The sequence below is a fragment of the Chlorocebus sabaeus genome, chromosome 10 (genome assembly GCF_047675955.1).
Source record: "Chlorocebus sabaeus isolate Y175 chromosome 10, mChlSab1.0.hap1, whole genome shotgun sequence".
In the NCBI taxonomy this organism is placed as follows: domain Eukaryota; kingdom Metazoa; phylum Chordata; class Mammalia; order Primates; family Cercopithecidae; genus Chlorocebus; species Chlorocebus sabaeus.
The window spans coordinates 57,671,314-57,686,252 of record NC_132913.1 but is presented as its reverse complement, the minus strand read 5'-3'; the positions used below and the strand labels follow the sequence as shown (position 1 = coordinate 57,686,252).

Sequence of the window (14,939 nt, the reverse complement as noted above, 5' to 3'; positions counted from 1 at the left end):
AAACTGGTTTGGGGAAGAAGCCTTTTTGCAGATCAAGGAAATAGGTGCTGATATAAAGGAAATGACCAAATAGTTAAAAAACCCCCAACAGATTAAGTAACAACGTACCCTCAACTCGTTGTTCACATAGTTTTAGGGCTTCCTAACCTCCTTTAAAAGAGTAAGACTTGGATTCATAACTGCTCTATTGTACCTGAATCAAATATATGTGTTGGCACAATTATAATTTACTGGAAAAACTTAAATTCCAATGGTGTCATACATACACTGTAATCAGCATCAGGTAATGGTATCTATCAAATCTCAAATAGTACAATGTCACTTCTCCACAGGTGCCTCTGCTGTCCTGTATCTTTATCTACAGTGTATGTGTGTGTGTGTGTGGTGGGGGGGGGTGTATGTATATGTATATGTATGTGTGTGTGTATGTATATATATGTATATGTATGTATGTATGTATATATAGTGAAATAGTGATGAATCACATCCCGGCTTTCCAAAAAGCACTCAGAAAAGCCTGAATGGTTACACCAGGAAAGGTGAGACAAGGGCCTAACAAACTCAAGCTCTCCATGCCCAGTACAGCTTCTGCTCTATGTGAACGAGCCCTCCACGATTCTTAGCGTTGCTCTTGAATACTGTTGAATATGTGCCATAACTGAGATGGATCACTTCCCTGTAATACTGTTCTCCCAGCACTACCTTCCACCGCCTTACTGTGACAGAGGAGCGAAATTGTGTATTCTCCCTGCTCCCCTTTCTTTTCCCAACCATTGCTCTCCCTAACCAATCTCTCCCCTTTTAAATTTCACATCACACTCTGATATCATCCTTTTCGGCAAGTGATCCCCAATTTTCCTTTCTCTCTACCGCTTCCACTGATATCAGTCTTTGGTTTCCTCATGTCCCACCAATCACTTTGTTAACTCTTCCCACATTCTGATCTAAGAGTTCCTCAACTTGTCAACACTTAAAAAACATTTCTTTCTATTCCACTGAAGTTGCCCACAAGTTCAGCTATCCCTAGTTCCTAATTATCTATCAAAAGTTCCTAGGATCTCAGTTCTACAATCCCTTTCCTCATCATCCCCTCACTGAATCTGCTCTTCATCTTTGTTGTAATAGCCAGTCCCCGAACTAGATCAGTCTCAAAGTCAATAAGCCAGTCTGGTGTCACTTTCTTCCCTACCCCCAAAGATCCCAAGGCCACTCTTCTACTAACCTCGATTCCCTTGCTGCCTTACCTACTCATCATGTCCACTGAAGTCAGTCTCCAGCCCGAAGAAGACCATAATGTCTGCTTTCTCTACTCCTAACTCCTTGCTGCTAAGAGTTAATCAAGATGACAGATGAGAAAGGCGGCAGTGGTGATGGTACATTTTCTGAGAGTTTCTAGTGCCAAACGCTGTCCTGAATGCTCGACATACATTATCTTAGAGACGGATTAACTTCCCTACAATAGGATGCTGTTCAGTTATGTTCCACCTGGGTTTTCTATGCTATTAAGCAATCATGATGTCTATCTTTAATTGACCCTTTATCGTATTCCTCATAGTGACTATCTCAAAGATTTAACACTTCCCTGGAGTACACATTCCACTCCCAACTCTGAAACCTTGCTAAGTTTTTTTTTCTTTTTTTTTTGAAAGATAAAGGCCATTCAACACGAATTTCCTCACAATACCTCCTCTCTTAAGTTTTCTGAGTACTTTTATCTAACCTTTCTGTGTCTTTCCCAACTTAGAGCTTCTCTCTTTCTGAGGTGAACTTTCCTCTTAGGCCCCTGACCCACTCCCTCTTGCTTCCTCCATTGTTTCTTCTCTCTTCTGTCTTCAATGTCTCCCTCTCTCTATATATCCTTCCCCTTCACCTGTCCAAGTGTTCCCCAATCCTTTAAGAACTTGCATTCTTCCCTGCAGCCCCGCTGAAACTACCAAATTCTCTCTCCCCTGGGAAAAGTACTAAAGTGGACAGAATATTCCTTACCTTTGCAGGAATAGTAAGAAAGTTTTCCCTGTAGGTTATATGTTTCATTACTCTGTATCAGCTCTCAAATCCAAAAGAGTTGCTCCAGCTGGAGGGCCCAGGACTGCTTAGACCATTGAAGAACTCTCTTTCAGGCAGAAAGCTGGAAGCCTTGTGTAATATCTGGAAGTACTCAGCATTGCATTTGATAGACTATGAAGACGTGTCTTGCAATTTCTATGTGATTGTATCGTGAACCAGGCCAGGGAGGCAGCCCAGTTTGGGGAGACCCCATCACACTTCTCTCTTTCCCTAATCTCCCTCCATCAGTCCGTCACTAAGTCCTGACAATATCATTATTTTAATATCTTCTGCCATTTGTAATTACTATGATCTGCTCACTAGTCTCCTTAGTTGCAGCCTTGCCCTGCTTCATTCTCCATACTGCAATCAGAACAACTTTCTAGAACTCATCAATAGTTCCCTAGCACCTAAGAAACAAATTCAAGCTCCTTAGGCCCATTATGACCTGGCTCCTGTCTACCTTGTCTCTGCCTCCCACCTACCCCATGCCAAGCTCCAGCCATGTCAACTAATTGTTCACCAGATTCCCCAAGCTCTCTCTAGCCCTTGTGCCTCGCCCTTTGCTCATTGCTCATTCTTTCCCCTCTACCCCAAATAACCCCCTTTCCTTGACTATCTTCGCTTTGTTCTTCAGGACAGTTCAAGGATCATCTTCCCAGAAGCTCCAGGGCATCTTCCCCCACCATCCCAACCCCAGACTGACTTAGGTGTCTTTCCCAGGTGCTCTGGGAGGTATCCCAGGCATTTCTTTATCTAGGTACTTTTCATGTTGAACTGTTCTCACCTGATTCTTGTCTCTATCACACACCAGACTATTAGCTCTTTATCAGGAACTGCATCTGATTTGCCCTTGTAATCCCTCTGTTCAGCACAGGGCCTGACACATACACAGGTATAAATGCCTCTTGAATGAATAAATTAGATATTGAATAAGAGATAAAATGGGATATTTTTAACATTCAGTACCTCAGTACTATTTATTTTCATGATCTTTTACAGTAAGTAAAAAGATGAATTTGCACAGATTATGAGCAAGAGGTAGTTAGTGTTAAAAAGAAATGAAAGACTCAGAATTAAATAGGCCTTGTACACTACTTCTACTACTAACATTTATGGAAGGTGCCCTATTCTAAGCATTTTACATGTATTGACTCACTTAACCCTCAAAATAATCCCCATTTTATAGAAGAAACTTTGGAAGAGAAAGATTAAAAACATATCCAGTTAGTGGCTGGCCTGAGATCCAAACCTGGCAGAGCGATAGGTTCCCTCCCTCCCTTCCTTCCCTCCCCCCTTTCCCCTTTCCCCTTTCCCCTTTCTCCTTTCCTTTCCTTTCCTTTCTTTCAGACAGGTCTGGAGTTGCCCAGTCTGGAGTGCAGTGGTGCAATCACAGTTTGCTACAGCTTCACACTCCTGGGCTCAAGTGATCCTCCCACATCAGCCTCCTGGGACTACAGGCATGTGCCACCATGCATGGCTAATTTTTCTTTTACTTTTTATTATTTATTTAACTTTTTAGTAGAGATGAGGTCTTGCTACAGTGACCAGCCTGGTCTCAAACTCCTAGGTTCAAGTGATTCTCTTACCTCAGCCTCCCAAAGTGCTGGGATTACAGGTGTGAGCCACCACACCCTGCCAAGCCAGTGGTTTTAACCACCACATTGCACTGCCTGCCCGGTGGCCATAACTGTGTAGAAAAATGATGAGTGGGTAATTTGGCCTCAATCATCTATACACTCACCTCAATTTTTCTGTGTGTTTTTTTTTTGTTTTTTGTTTTTTGTCTGCTTTAACTTGAAAAATCACAGCTTTAAATATATTGATTTATCAGCATGGAATGGTATTTGAGGGTTTTTCCTGGTGGGCTGAAAAACATCTATGTAGCCAGCTCTTTGCCAGTTGCAAGAGGAAGTAATAGTACAAGAGAGGTGGCAGGTTAAGTGTCAATTACGTGCACTGTGTTTCCTTTGGAATTAATTTTCCTACATCCTAAGGAAGTGATTGTTTAAAGTGTTGATACCTATTTGTGAGGTTGTATTTTTTTTTAATGATAGTTCAAAGAAACACAAACCACTGAGTGAAACTTGAGATTACAAAGACCCTGTGAGAAGCCTTTGCCACTACATGAGGCTTCTGACATCAAAGGAGTTAACAAAGATAAAGAGAAATTAGAGAAAGGGGATGAGAGAGGCTGGTGTTACAATTTTCTATGGTAAAAGGAGAAAGATTTTGGTTTTTTTTGTTTTTTTTTTTTTTTGAGACAGAGTCTCACTCTGTTGCCCAGGCTGGAGTGCAGTGGCATAATCCAGCTCACTGCAAGCTCCGCCTCCCAGGTTCAAGCGATTATTCTCCTGCCTCAGCCTCCCGAGTAGCTGGTATTACAGGCCCCCACCACTATGCCCAGATAATTTTTTGTATTTTTAGTACAGACAGGGTTTCACCATGTTGGTCAGGCTGATCTCAAATTCCTGACCTCGTGATTCGCCCACCTCAGCCTCCCAAAGTGCTGGGATGACAGGCATGAGCCACCGCACCTTTTTTCTTCAAAAAGAATAAAAGAGAGAGAGAGCATAGATCTGGACAGGCAAAGTCAGGCAAATGTGAAAATCCAGATAATTTGGCAAATGAAGTCTTAGAAATCATTCCGTGGCAAATCCCAGAACAAGGAGACAAGGAGGAGATGTTGGATTTGACTCATACCCTTTAAATGTTGGCTTTGTTTTTTGCTTAATTTGTATTTTCTTTTACTTCGTCTTCATTTTTGGTGGTGGTGGTGCTGTGTGTGTGTGTGTGGGTGGCTGGTAGGGGTGGTGGCTGCTGTAAAGGAACAAAACAAGGAAGAAAAGAGATTTCAGCTCCCTGGGGTTTAAACACAAGTTCCTACTGCTTCAAAAAGACCCCAAGTCACAAGAATTTCTCTGCATTTCTCTACTCTGTAGGGAGGCCATAGAAACAGAAATGGCAGTGGAAAAAGGAAACAAGTAGGAAAAAAAATCCACTCTGAGCTACCCAAAAGGGAAGAAAAATCAGCAAAATATAGTCACCTTGAAACTACGTCTCCAGCTCCAAAAGTTCTGAGGCCAGCATTTGGCTTTTTGATTACTAAACAGCTTTCTGCAGAATACGTGAATATTTCCGGAACTTGCAACTTATGATATTTTATTTTCTTCACCTCCAGTACTTCAAATGTTCTTTTAATAATAATGGACTGTAGCTTATCTACATCCTGGATGTAGGTTTCATAAAACCAAATAATTGCTGAGCCTAGGAAGCAGGTTTATTTGCATTTAATTTTTTTAAAGAGAAATTCTGCCACCCTCTGGACAGAAATCAAAGATCTATTTCTTAGCGATTCACCAAGAAATACTGTTTAAAGCACTTGCCCCTGAAAATAAACATTTCTATAAAAATCTACCTTCTAAAAAAAAAAAAAAAAAAAAAAAAAAAAAAAAAAAAAAAGGATGAGGTAGGGTAGGAATCACGGCTGCTTTAGATAAAATAAACAATACCTGAAAAATCTTACTTAAAAATACTAAATTGACTCTAAGGAGTTTGAAACTAAAGAGAAAATGGAAAACTAAAGAGCACATCAGAGAAACAGCCTCCAGTGTTTAGCTCAGAATCTTCCCAAAAATCACTTTACAGCCTACATGACTGCTCTTCAGTCTACCACAGCCAATAAAGGTGTTTCACACAATGTCAGCCATGGTTGCTTTCCTACAGTTACCCTTATTGGTAAAAAAAAAAAAAAAAAAAAAAAAAAAAAAAAGAATCCAAATTTCTGTTAAATGTAAATACATATATTTGTTGATTTTTTAACTAGAGCTAACTGAACACCAGGGCAGAGTAAGATTTCAGCCACTTGAGAGAAATTGGCCATAAGAGCACAAATGGGCACTTTGTTTCTGAAGCTCTCCTGCTCTCATCCACTGGGCATGGAGTACTTAATGTCATGTAAATAAAACTCTTAAAAATGCAGGGATGTGATAATTACCAGTAATAATGCTGGGCAAGTCAAAACACATGACATGACATTTTTATAAACAACCACAGGGAGAAAGAAGAAAGAAAGTACAGTACCTGGTTTTGGTAACAGGATTTAGACGCTTCTGGTCTTGGAGAACCTTGGCCAGCTGGTTTTGCAGAAACAAAACCTTTCCACGTACTCTTTTAATAAATGGGTGGTCAAGGAGATGTGTGACGGAAGGTCGCCTTTCAAAATCCTTAATAAGACACCTGTTTGCAAAAACCAACAAACAATCCAAAGTACAATCTTAGACACCCTGTTCACCTATGAATATGGGAGAGAGAGAGAAGGTAAAAGCTCATTTATAAAACCTGATCATTGGTTAATGATACACAGCTCTTTCTTTATTAATACGTACCGGAAAATAGAAAAATACTAATTCTCTATTAGTTGAATTAATTAAAACATCAGAAATCTGTTTTAGTTTGTTTTAAGCAAAGTTGAAAACACAATTTTTACCATCAATTTGAAGTACTCAAAACACTGAAAATATAGACTGCTCAGACAATTTTCTACCTGCATTTTCATTACAGAAAAATAATTTCAGTGGAGTCAAGTTGATTTGTATATATATATGTGTGTATATATATACTTTCTTTTAGAAATATGTAGAATTAAATACTATCACCTCAATTAAATCCTAATATATGAAATGTCGCTTGTTTAATGGTAGGGAAAAGGCCTTTAGGAGTTCAAAGGAGAGAAACTAATCACAAATAAACCTTCACAGAAAGTTTGGCACTTGATTTCTAATGTCTTCTGAAGAACCAGAAACACCACAGAACAGGAAGTGACTACAATTTAATTCAGATGAATTGGGATAGAATTATACAAACAGGGAACAAAAAGTCCATTCAAAATGGTAAAAATCGGGTTGCATTTAAACTCTTCTGTGGTTAATTGGTTAAAATCATAGCGGCATAACTACTTTCTGTTTTAGATTCAAAATCCTTTTTAAAGCAAACAATGATTTAGTACATTTTGCTGCACCTTCTGTGTTATTCAAGATGATTTTGATACAGGGAAATTTCTAGTGAAATTGAATCTGACGAATACCCCTCCAATTGCCATCACATTTCTATTCTGCGTAGCTGCCCTTGGCGAGAGGAAGAAATTTTAATATCCACCCTTTTAAGCTATCAGTCTTTAAGCCCACATTGGAGGCTTAGGATAAATGGATGCCATTCTGCCCACTCCATGAAATAAACGTCTTTAGTTTGCTTAATAGTGGCATGCCAGCAACATTTAACATACAACATATTTTTAATGAAATTCACTGACAAATGGTAAAAAAGTTCAGCCTCACCTTGAACATCTTTTCAGAACATTTAAGCGGAGTTCTTGAAACAATCCACAACAGTTAAATTTACAAAAAAAGCTTTAGCCTTTGTAGTTTTCAGTTCAAAACACTTTCATATCCCTTACCTTCTAGTCCTGAAAAGATGTTCGGTAAATTTCCCAGTCAGTCTGTTTTAGAATTGATTCAGGGGATTCCCTATCTATTGGAACTGGAGATTTCGGCCAGAAAAGCCAACAGAACCTAAATTATCTCCATTCGGCTGCTTGCAGGACTATAAATACCACCTCTGCCTTGCCATGGGAAGAAATACATCATTTGACTTTTATAGGTTCAGGGCTTTTGGTATAATCTATTATTTTTCTGTAAAAAATAAAAAATCAGTGCATACGCTTTAAAAAGACTATGTTCATGCCTTTACATCAGCAATCTTCCCTTGATTCCTTGTATATTCATCTCTATATGTAACTATCAAAGTTAATATGCTTTGATATTATGCAAAAATGCTAATAACCATGTTTCCTGAAAAAAGAGGAAATCCAAGAGGTAGTTATACTGTCAGTAACATAGGTGCCTGGCCCAGTCCTCCTAGCATTAGGAATAATGTATAAAAACTCCTAAGGTAAACTTAGCTCCTATGTCCTCTGAGAGTTCCTACTGAAGATGCACCTGGTAGCTTTGCACACCCCCAGGAACCTCAGAGGGCACAGGTAGGATGGGAGTCCGGGAACTGCTGGATCTGAAGCTAAGCCTGCTCAGTGATTTTTTTAATAAGTCACATCATGTCTGTTTCTCATCACCAAATAGGCATATCAGTATTGAAGTATTTCCCAAACATGGGGAGAGAAATTTCCTATTTCCTCACATAATATTCACCCCACCACCCATCCCCCACATTTTTTTTCTTCTTTCTTCCTGTGTTAATTGTTGAAGCATCATCTGACTACTAGGAAATGCTTGTTGAAAAGAAAGAATGAACAAAAGGACCAGGGGTCCCTCAATAGCCTGTTGACTGGTGGCAACACTTCAAATTAGTAAACACAGGGGCAGAGGCTAAAGGTGGGAGGAGGAAATTAATAAAAAATTCATAGCATGTGAAGGGGAAAGTGAGCTGGAGCTGCCTCTACCTTCCTCCTTAAGATAAGTACCTCAGGGCAGTGTTCCAGGTGAAGCCTGAAAACAAGGTCCTTTGGGTGCTTCAGTAAGTAAAGCTCCTTGAACAGGGATTGAGAAAGACTGGGAAACCCATACTCCATCCAGCCTTATGAAAATATATCTCCACTGGCATCTAGGGATGCCATTAAAGGTGGTATAGCTTGTTTCACAATGTTAGCATCCACTGGAGAAGCAAGGCTTCCAACAAGGTCGCAAGATCATCTGATATGTTGGAGAGGGTCCCTCTCTAGATTATGGAGGAATAAAAGAAATGAGTGACCTGTAATCCCAGCACTTTGGGAGGCCAAGACAGGTGGATCATGAGGTCAGGAGATCGAGATCATCCTGGCTAACACGGTGAAACCCCGTCTCTACTAAAAATACAAAAAATTAGATGGGTGTAGTGGCAGATGCCTGTAGTCCCACCTACTCAGGAGGCTGAGGCAGGAGAATTGCATGAACCCGGGAGGCGGAGCTTGCAGTGAGTCGAGATTGCCCCGCTGTGCTCCAGCCTGGGCGACAGAGCAAGACTCCATCTCAAAAAAAAAAAATAAAATAAGTAAGTGAACAATGAAGTCAGAGAATTAGAGAAAATAGGAAGTAAATCTGTTATTTCTTGAAGATCCAAAAAATGAAGATAGTAAGCATTCTACTTTCTGGAAGCAATGATCAAGAGGATCTGTTGGCTAGGCATGGTGGCTCATGCCCATAATCCCAACACTTTGGGAACGCAAGGTAGGAGGATTGCTTGAGCCCAGGAGTTCAAGACAAGCCAGAGCAACATAGTGAGACCTCATCTCTACTAAAAAGAACTTAAAAATTAGCGGAGCACACCCGTAGTCCCAGCTACTCAGGAGGCTGAGGCAGGAGGATCACTTGAGCCCAGGAGTTTGAGATTGCAGTGAGGTCTGATCACACCACTACACTCCAGCCTGGCAACAGAGTGAGACCCTGTCTCTGTCTCCAAAAAAAAAAAAAAAAAAAGCTTTGTTAGTTCTCCAAGTAAGAAAGACTGAAGTGGGTTGAATGTCTGTCATGATAAACCCCTACTAACTTCAGTAGGGATGGCACCAGGTTCAAGAGGCTGAAGGAGAGACCCAAAACCAATGAATGAGACATAGGGTTTTATTAGGAGGATATACAGGGATGATGCAGTAGCCGTGTGTTGACAGAAGAACCACCACTGCATGCAAAAAGCATGCAGTTTATATAGCATTTTCCCTTCACTCCCTCCTCCTAACAACCTCCACCTGGCAACCTTCATTTAACCCGAAACAAAGAGCCTCACTCCCCTCTTTGATGATGTCCCACAGGAAGGGCCCAGAGCTCAGATGTTCCTCACAGACAAGGAATTGATCTCTGGGTTGGGCATGCTCTGAACTCCAAACACATATTCAGGTGCAACTGCCATACAGGGTCATCCTCAGGATATTCTTAAGTTAAATTAGCGCTGTCGGGTGTGTCTACCATATACCATCATACCACAGGATTAGCAAAACTGAACCTGAGTGTAAAAAGGAAGAATGCTAAACAGAATTGTGACTCTCCAATTGCATTGGAGGATTTTTAGGGAAAGGGCATGAAGAACTTGAAGGTATAGCTTTATTCTAAAATATGCCTCTATATATTTTTTTCTCATGGGGAGCAAAGAGCCAGTCTGAAATGGAATTATTATTTTACAGATAAATAGAGGAAAGTTATTCCTTAAGAACAGATAGAAAGTCCTGTGTTACTAGATATCAGGGCATAGCATCAGATCATTTACTCAGCAAATGTTTATTACACAGCACCAGAATTAGCCGAAATATATAAATTAATTAAAAACTATGACCCTTTTCCTCAAGGATCTACAATCTAATTGGAAAGGTGGAAGGACAAGAGAAACACATGGAACAGCAAAAGCCATATGTTTGCTTGTATCTTTAGGATAGGAAATAATAGCACAAAAGCATAGGGCTTCAAAGACTGAGATTTTTTGATCCTAGCCTCTCTTTTAAGAGGTAAGGAAATGGGATCAAGTCCTGACAGTGATGAGGTCAATTCCTCAACTCTCACAGGAGGACCCTTCCTGCTCTGCTCCGTGTTGTTAAAAATGGCAAAGGTACAATGTACAAAACAATACTTCGGGGCCAGAGGGAAGAACTGTAGTCAGGGAAGATTTCCTGGAGCTGGTGTGAACTGAGCTAGGTAAGTCTTGGGAGAAGTTTTAGAACGAAATTGAACTAAACTGGGGGAGCAAAGGCAGAAGTCATACTGCGGACAGATCGGCAATGCAAGAAGCAAGACTAGGCAAGCTGCAAAGCCAGTAAGTCAGGAGGCTACCAGAACACTGACCTTCACCTCCTAAGCTGCTTCCTTTGAATGTCTAAGAACAATTATTGCCTTTAGTCCCTTCACCAACTTTAACTAGGGTATAATTGTTATTGCTTAAGGCTTTGTAGTTTGTTGACCAAAATTCTTACTGTTTAAGTTTGTCGGCTTGTCATTTCTGTCCCTGGTCAGCAGAGATTTAGTGGATGAAAATGAAACTGACAGCTGGGATTCCTAAAACTCCTGATAGCCTCCATGTCCTTTTATAAAGCAAGAGAGAATCCTTTAACGTGATTTGGAGAACAAACAAGTACAATTAAGGAGTTTTAATATACTTGTTCATTTCAGGCATTGCTCATTAAACCAGGAATTGCAAATTCCAAATGAAGACGGTCTTGCCCCAGACAGGGACTGAACAGTTTTTACGAAAGGATGCACACAATGTTAAACTCTGTATGGGATTGGGGGCCAGCCAATGTGAGGTGAATTAGGGGAAGCACTAGACACACAAAGCATTCCATCAAAAAAAGAAACTAGTTTCCTAGTCAAAAGAGGTTGGAAAACTTTGGTGATTCTCTAAACCAAGTAAGTTTGGAGTTTCATAATGCACACAAGCCTATTAAAGTTTCTTACAAGAGCTGGGGTAAAAAAAAAGTTTAATTCTGTTCGAGCCCATGTTTCCAAACTTACTCAGCCACAGAGAGCTTTGTCTTTTATTTGGGCCCCACAAATGACATCCTTGGAAGTTCTGTTGTAAGCAATTAGTCGCATGATTTTAGAATGGACACCAGAGTCCTCAACTCAGTGGACTGAGGGGAGACTGGAAGAACCCTTAATTATTGCCACATCTGAGACACTCTGGTGGGCCACTGTTTCTGCAAAAGACAGTGTTTCAGCCTAGGGAGACATTTTCCTGAGCTCAATTCTTTCCAGAGTCCTAATTCTAGAAAAAAAGTAGCAAGGACTAGATTGAGATAAACTACTTTTCCCCCAAATCATAAGTAATTCTTTCTTTTATTCATTCCTGGATTTTTTAAATCTTTTCTTTAAATTTGGATTTAGATATGCTTTCTCTGTGCTAAAAGACAAAACAACAGAATAACAATTTATTTATACCATGAGATATATACAAGAGACTCTGAAATAAAGCTATGGTAGGTGGTTTGAATATGATAGAAAAGTCCACCAGAAGATAAAGGAAGCAAATTTCAGCCTTGAAGGAAATCAATCCACTACCTAATTTGAAATTCTAGTACCTTCCATCATGCTTTCTTGGCTGAAGATTAATTCTCAGAATCTATTAGTGTCACCACATTAAACACAGGTTGTTGCAGCCATTTGCAGCAATCTTTCAGTCTGGCTTCTGCCGAAAACAGGCAAAAAGGAGACATTTCTTAGCAAGAAGCAAGGTCGGGCTCTCGAGCTGGTGGTGTCTGTGCACTCTCCGTTCCCAGACAATAGTGCTGTCGTAACACAGCTACTCAGTGCCTGTAAACTGCCATTTCGTAACCAAAACCCGGTGCCTGCAAGGGGGAGCTATTTGTCAAGAGCCTCTGACTGTTGTTTGCCAATGAATAAAACACTTGATAGAGAGCAGCTGAAAAGGCAAAAACTAAAAATACTAGTGAACTGGGTAAGAAAAGCATGAGGGTGAGCAATTTTATTCCATACACTGGGGCAAAACTAGATCAAAACTCAGGATTTATGTCTCTTCTCATTTCTTTATAAATATTCTGTCTTTTATACTGCCTGCTATTTTTTTGTAGGCCTGCTACTTGAATTGTTACGTGCTCCCGTTGCTACAGAAGATCTAAACATTTTGGATCTGAGCAAGCATTTCCCTGCCCTGTGATTCACTGTGCTGCCCTGTGGTTGCTATCATCGTCAAACAGAAGGCTGACTGACAAAGAGGCCTCTACATCAAGGGGAGAAAATCTTCCAGAGGATACACTAATTATAGGTTAACTATCAGAACCCACAGTACTCTGTCTCGGAAGAAAATTTCCATTCTGCAAGACAAGACTATGACAAACAGACATTTTCCCAAAATGACTAATGCCTCAAAAGAAGGCAGATTCAGAAACCTGATGTTGTGCATGGTATTTCTGTGATACATCACCCCCTTGTTTGCTGGAATATTTAACTGCATTTCAGTTTTCCTGAAGTCTTTCCTGAAGTCTGAATATCACATTTGATGCTATTTTAAAGTTTCACTGGTGACAACTGAAATTGCATGCTAACTTCACGCTTGGGGTGGGGAAGTGGGGTCCTCCCTTTAAACAGGTAAATGAGAACTGGGAGTGCATTACTCAGTTATGCAGGTCTATGGTTATCAATCAGAGGAGAACAGTCAGTATTTGCTAAAAGACAAAAGGCCCCGAGAATGTGGGATGGAGAGTTTTAGAACAGGAAGCTGAGTCTCCCTTTGAAATGAGCAATGGGAACAGAGTCTGTGTAAAAAACAAGAGACCACAGGGCTACTGGACAACAGGGCAGCTGCCATCTTGCCAGAGATCCTGGGGCAAGGTTTGAAAGATAAGCAAGTCAGCCTGATCTTTAGACAAAGCTGTCAGCACCAAAGGCCCAGAGTGAGCTCAAGTGAATATAGGATGGAAATGGAAAGGAAAGAACGCTGCATTTCCTGAAGCCTGAGACTGGGCAGGAAACTTGGGGATAAAGAACATCTACTTTTCTCACCCAGAGAAGATTCAAAGAAAGTAAAGAAGGTGACGAAAGAAAACATATAGGGTAGTTTGAAGTCAAAATATCAAATCTCTGAGCAAATGGGACAGAATCTACCTCTAGAGTTAAGAAGTATGCACCAGTGTGGCTGGAGAGAGACCCTATGCAAAAACAAGGCCCAGGATCAGAGACCTCCACTAAGGCAGAGAGCTGCAATGTGTAACCCTGTGATGCCCCAGGGTTGCAGCCTGAGTGAAACCTGTCAACCAGGAACCTCTCTACCCTGTATCTCTAATCCCTTGGTCAATATGAAATAGTTAGAAAAGCCCAGACTAACTGACTATGTTCTTAGGGAAGGAGATGTGGAAACAAAAATTCTACATCCTCAAGCCCTGCTTGTCTGGGGACAAGTGGAAAGCCACAGTGAGGAGGAATAGAGGAAAGGAGACTATACTATAGACAACAGGCAGAATCAGTCTGGCAGGAGGAAAAGGAGAGAGATGTAAAAGTGCTAAACAAATGAGATGACGTTAGAAGGCCAAGTGAACCAGGCCAGAGCCAAGCAGCAGGTCAAGATAGGGCACAGGTTCAAGGTAAAGAGAGGTATCTCCAAGAAAAAGTCACTGAAGGCACACTGACTGAGGTGGCTGTTTTATTCTTGTTATTGGCACCTCCTTCTTGTGTTTAAGCTACACTTTCAAACTGTCATACGGCATTTGACAAAGAATGGGGATGAGGAAGCCCTCTGCTGGACATGGTGGCAGCCAAGATGTCAATTTTGTGTCCGAGAACTAAGGCAGTCTTAAGGATTGTTAACTGGTGGCCCCGAGTCATCACTTTCTCCCTCCTCCTGGCTTTCTTTTTATTTGGTTGAGTCTTTATAAAAAGCACCTTGCAATTAACCAGATATTTCTCCAGGCAACTCCACCCATGTGACAGAGTCAGGGAACAGATAAACATGAGCCATTACTTCATTGCACAGCCCTAGCAACTAGCTTATCAGATTGTTAGTCTATGTTCAAATGCCACCCTTTAGTTCAAAGAGCTGGAAAAGGTGTGGTCCCTGGGAGATCACACCTAAAATGGTCAGAAAGGTTATTGTGGGGAATAAATGAGATAATTCATGTCTAGTGTTTGGTACACAGTGAACACTTGATAAATGCCAGCTCCCTGGGCCAGACACTGTACTAGTTGCTGGGTATACAGTAAGTCAGTCCACTGAAGGAAGACAGCTGTGTACACCTATTGATAATTAGCAGTATGCATGCTACGTAAGTGTCTTACTCCATTTTGCACTGCTCTGACAGATGACCTAAGACTGGGTAATTTATAAAGAATAGATACGTAGTTTCTCACAGTTCTGATGGCTGAGAATTCCAAGATCAAGCCTCCAGCAGGTTCAGTTGTCTGGTGAGGGCT

At 40.8% G+C, this 14,939-nt stretch overlaps 1 protein-coding gene across 1 annotated transcript in view; it reads right to left on the bottom strand.

Annotated features, from left to right (window-relative positions):
* MYO3B (myosin IIIB) overlaps positions 1-6,297 on the bottom strand; it is a 33,213-nt gene extending 26,916 nt beyond the window's left edge. Inside the window, exon 1 of the mRNA XM_073020250.1 lies at positions 6,130-6,297. The gene's annotated coding sequence lies outside the window, so the exon portion shown is untranslated. The remainder of the gene's footprint in view (positions 1-6,129) is intronic.
* Positions 6,298-14,939: the final 8,642 nt, after the last annotated feature.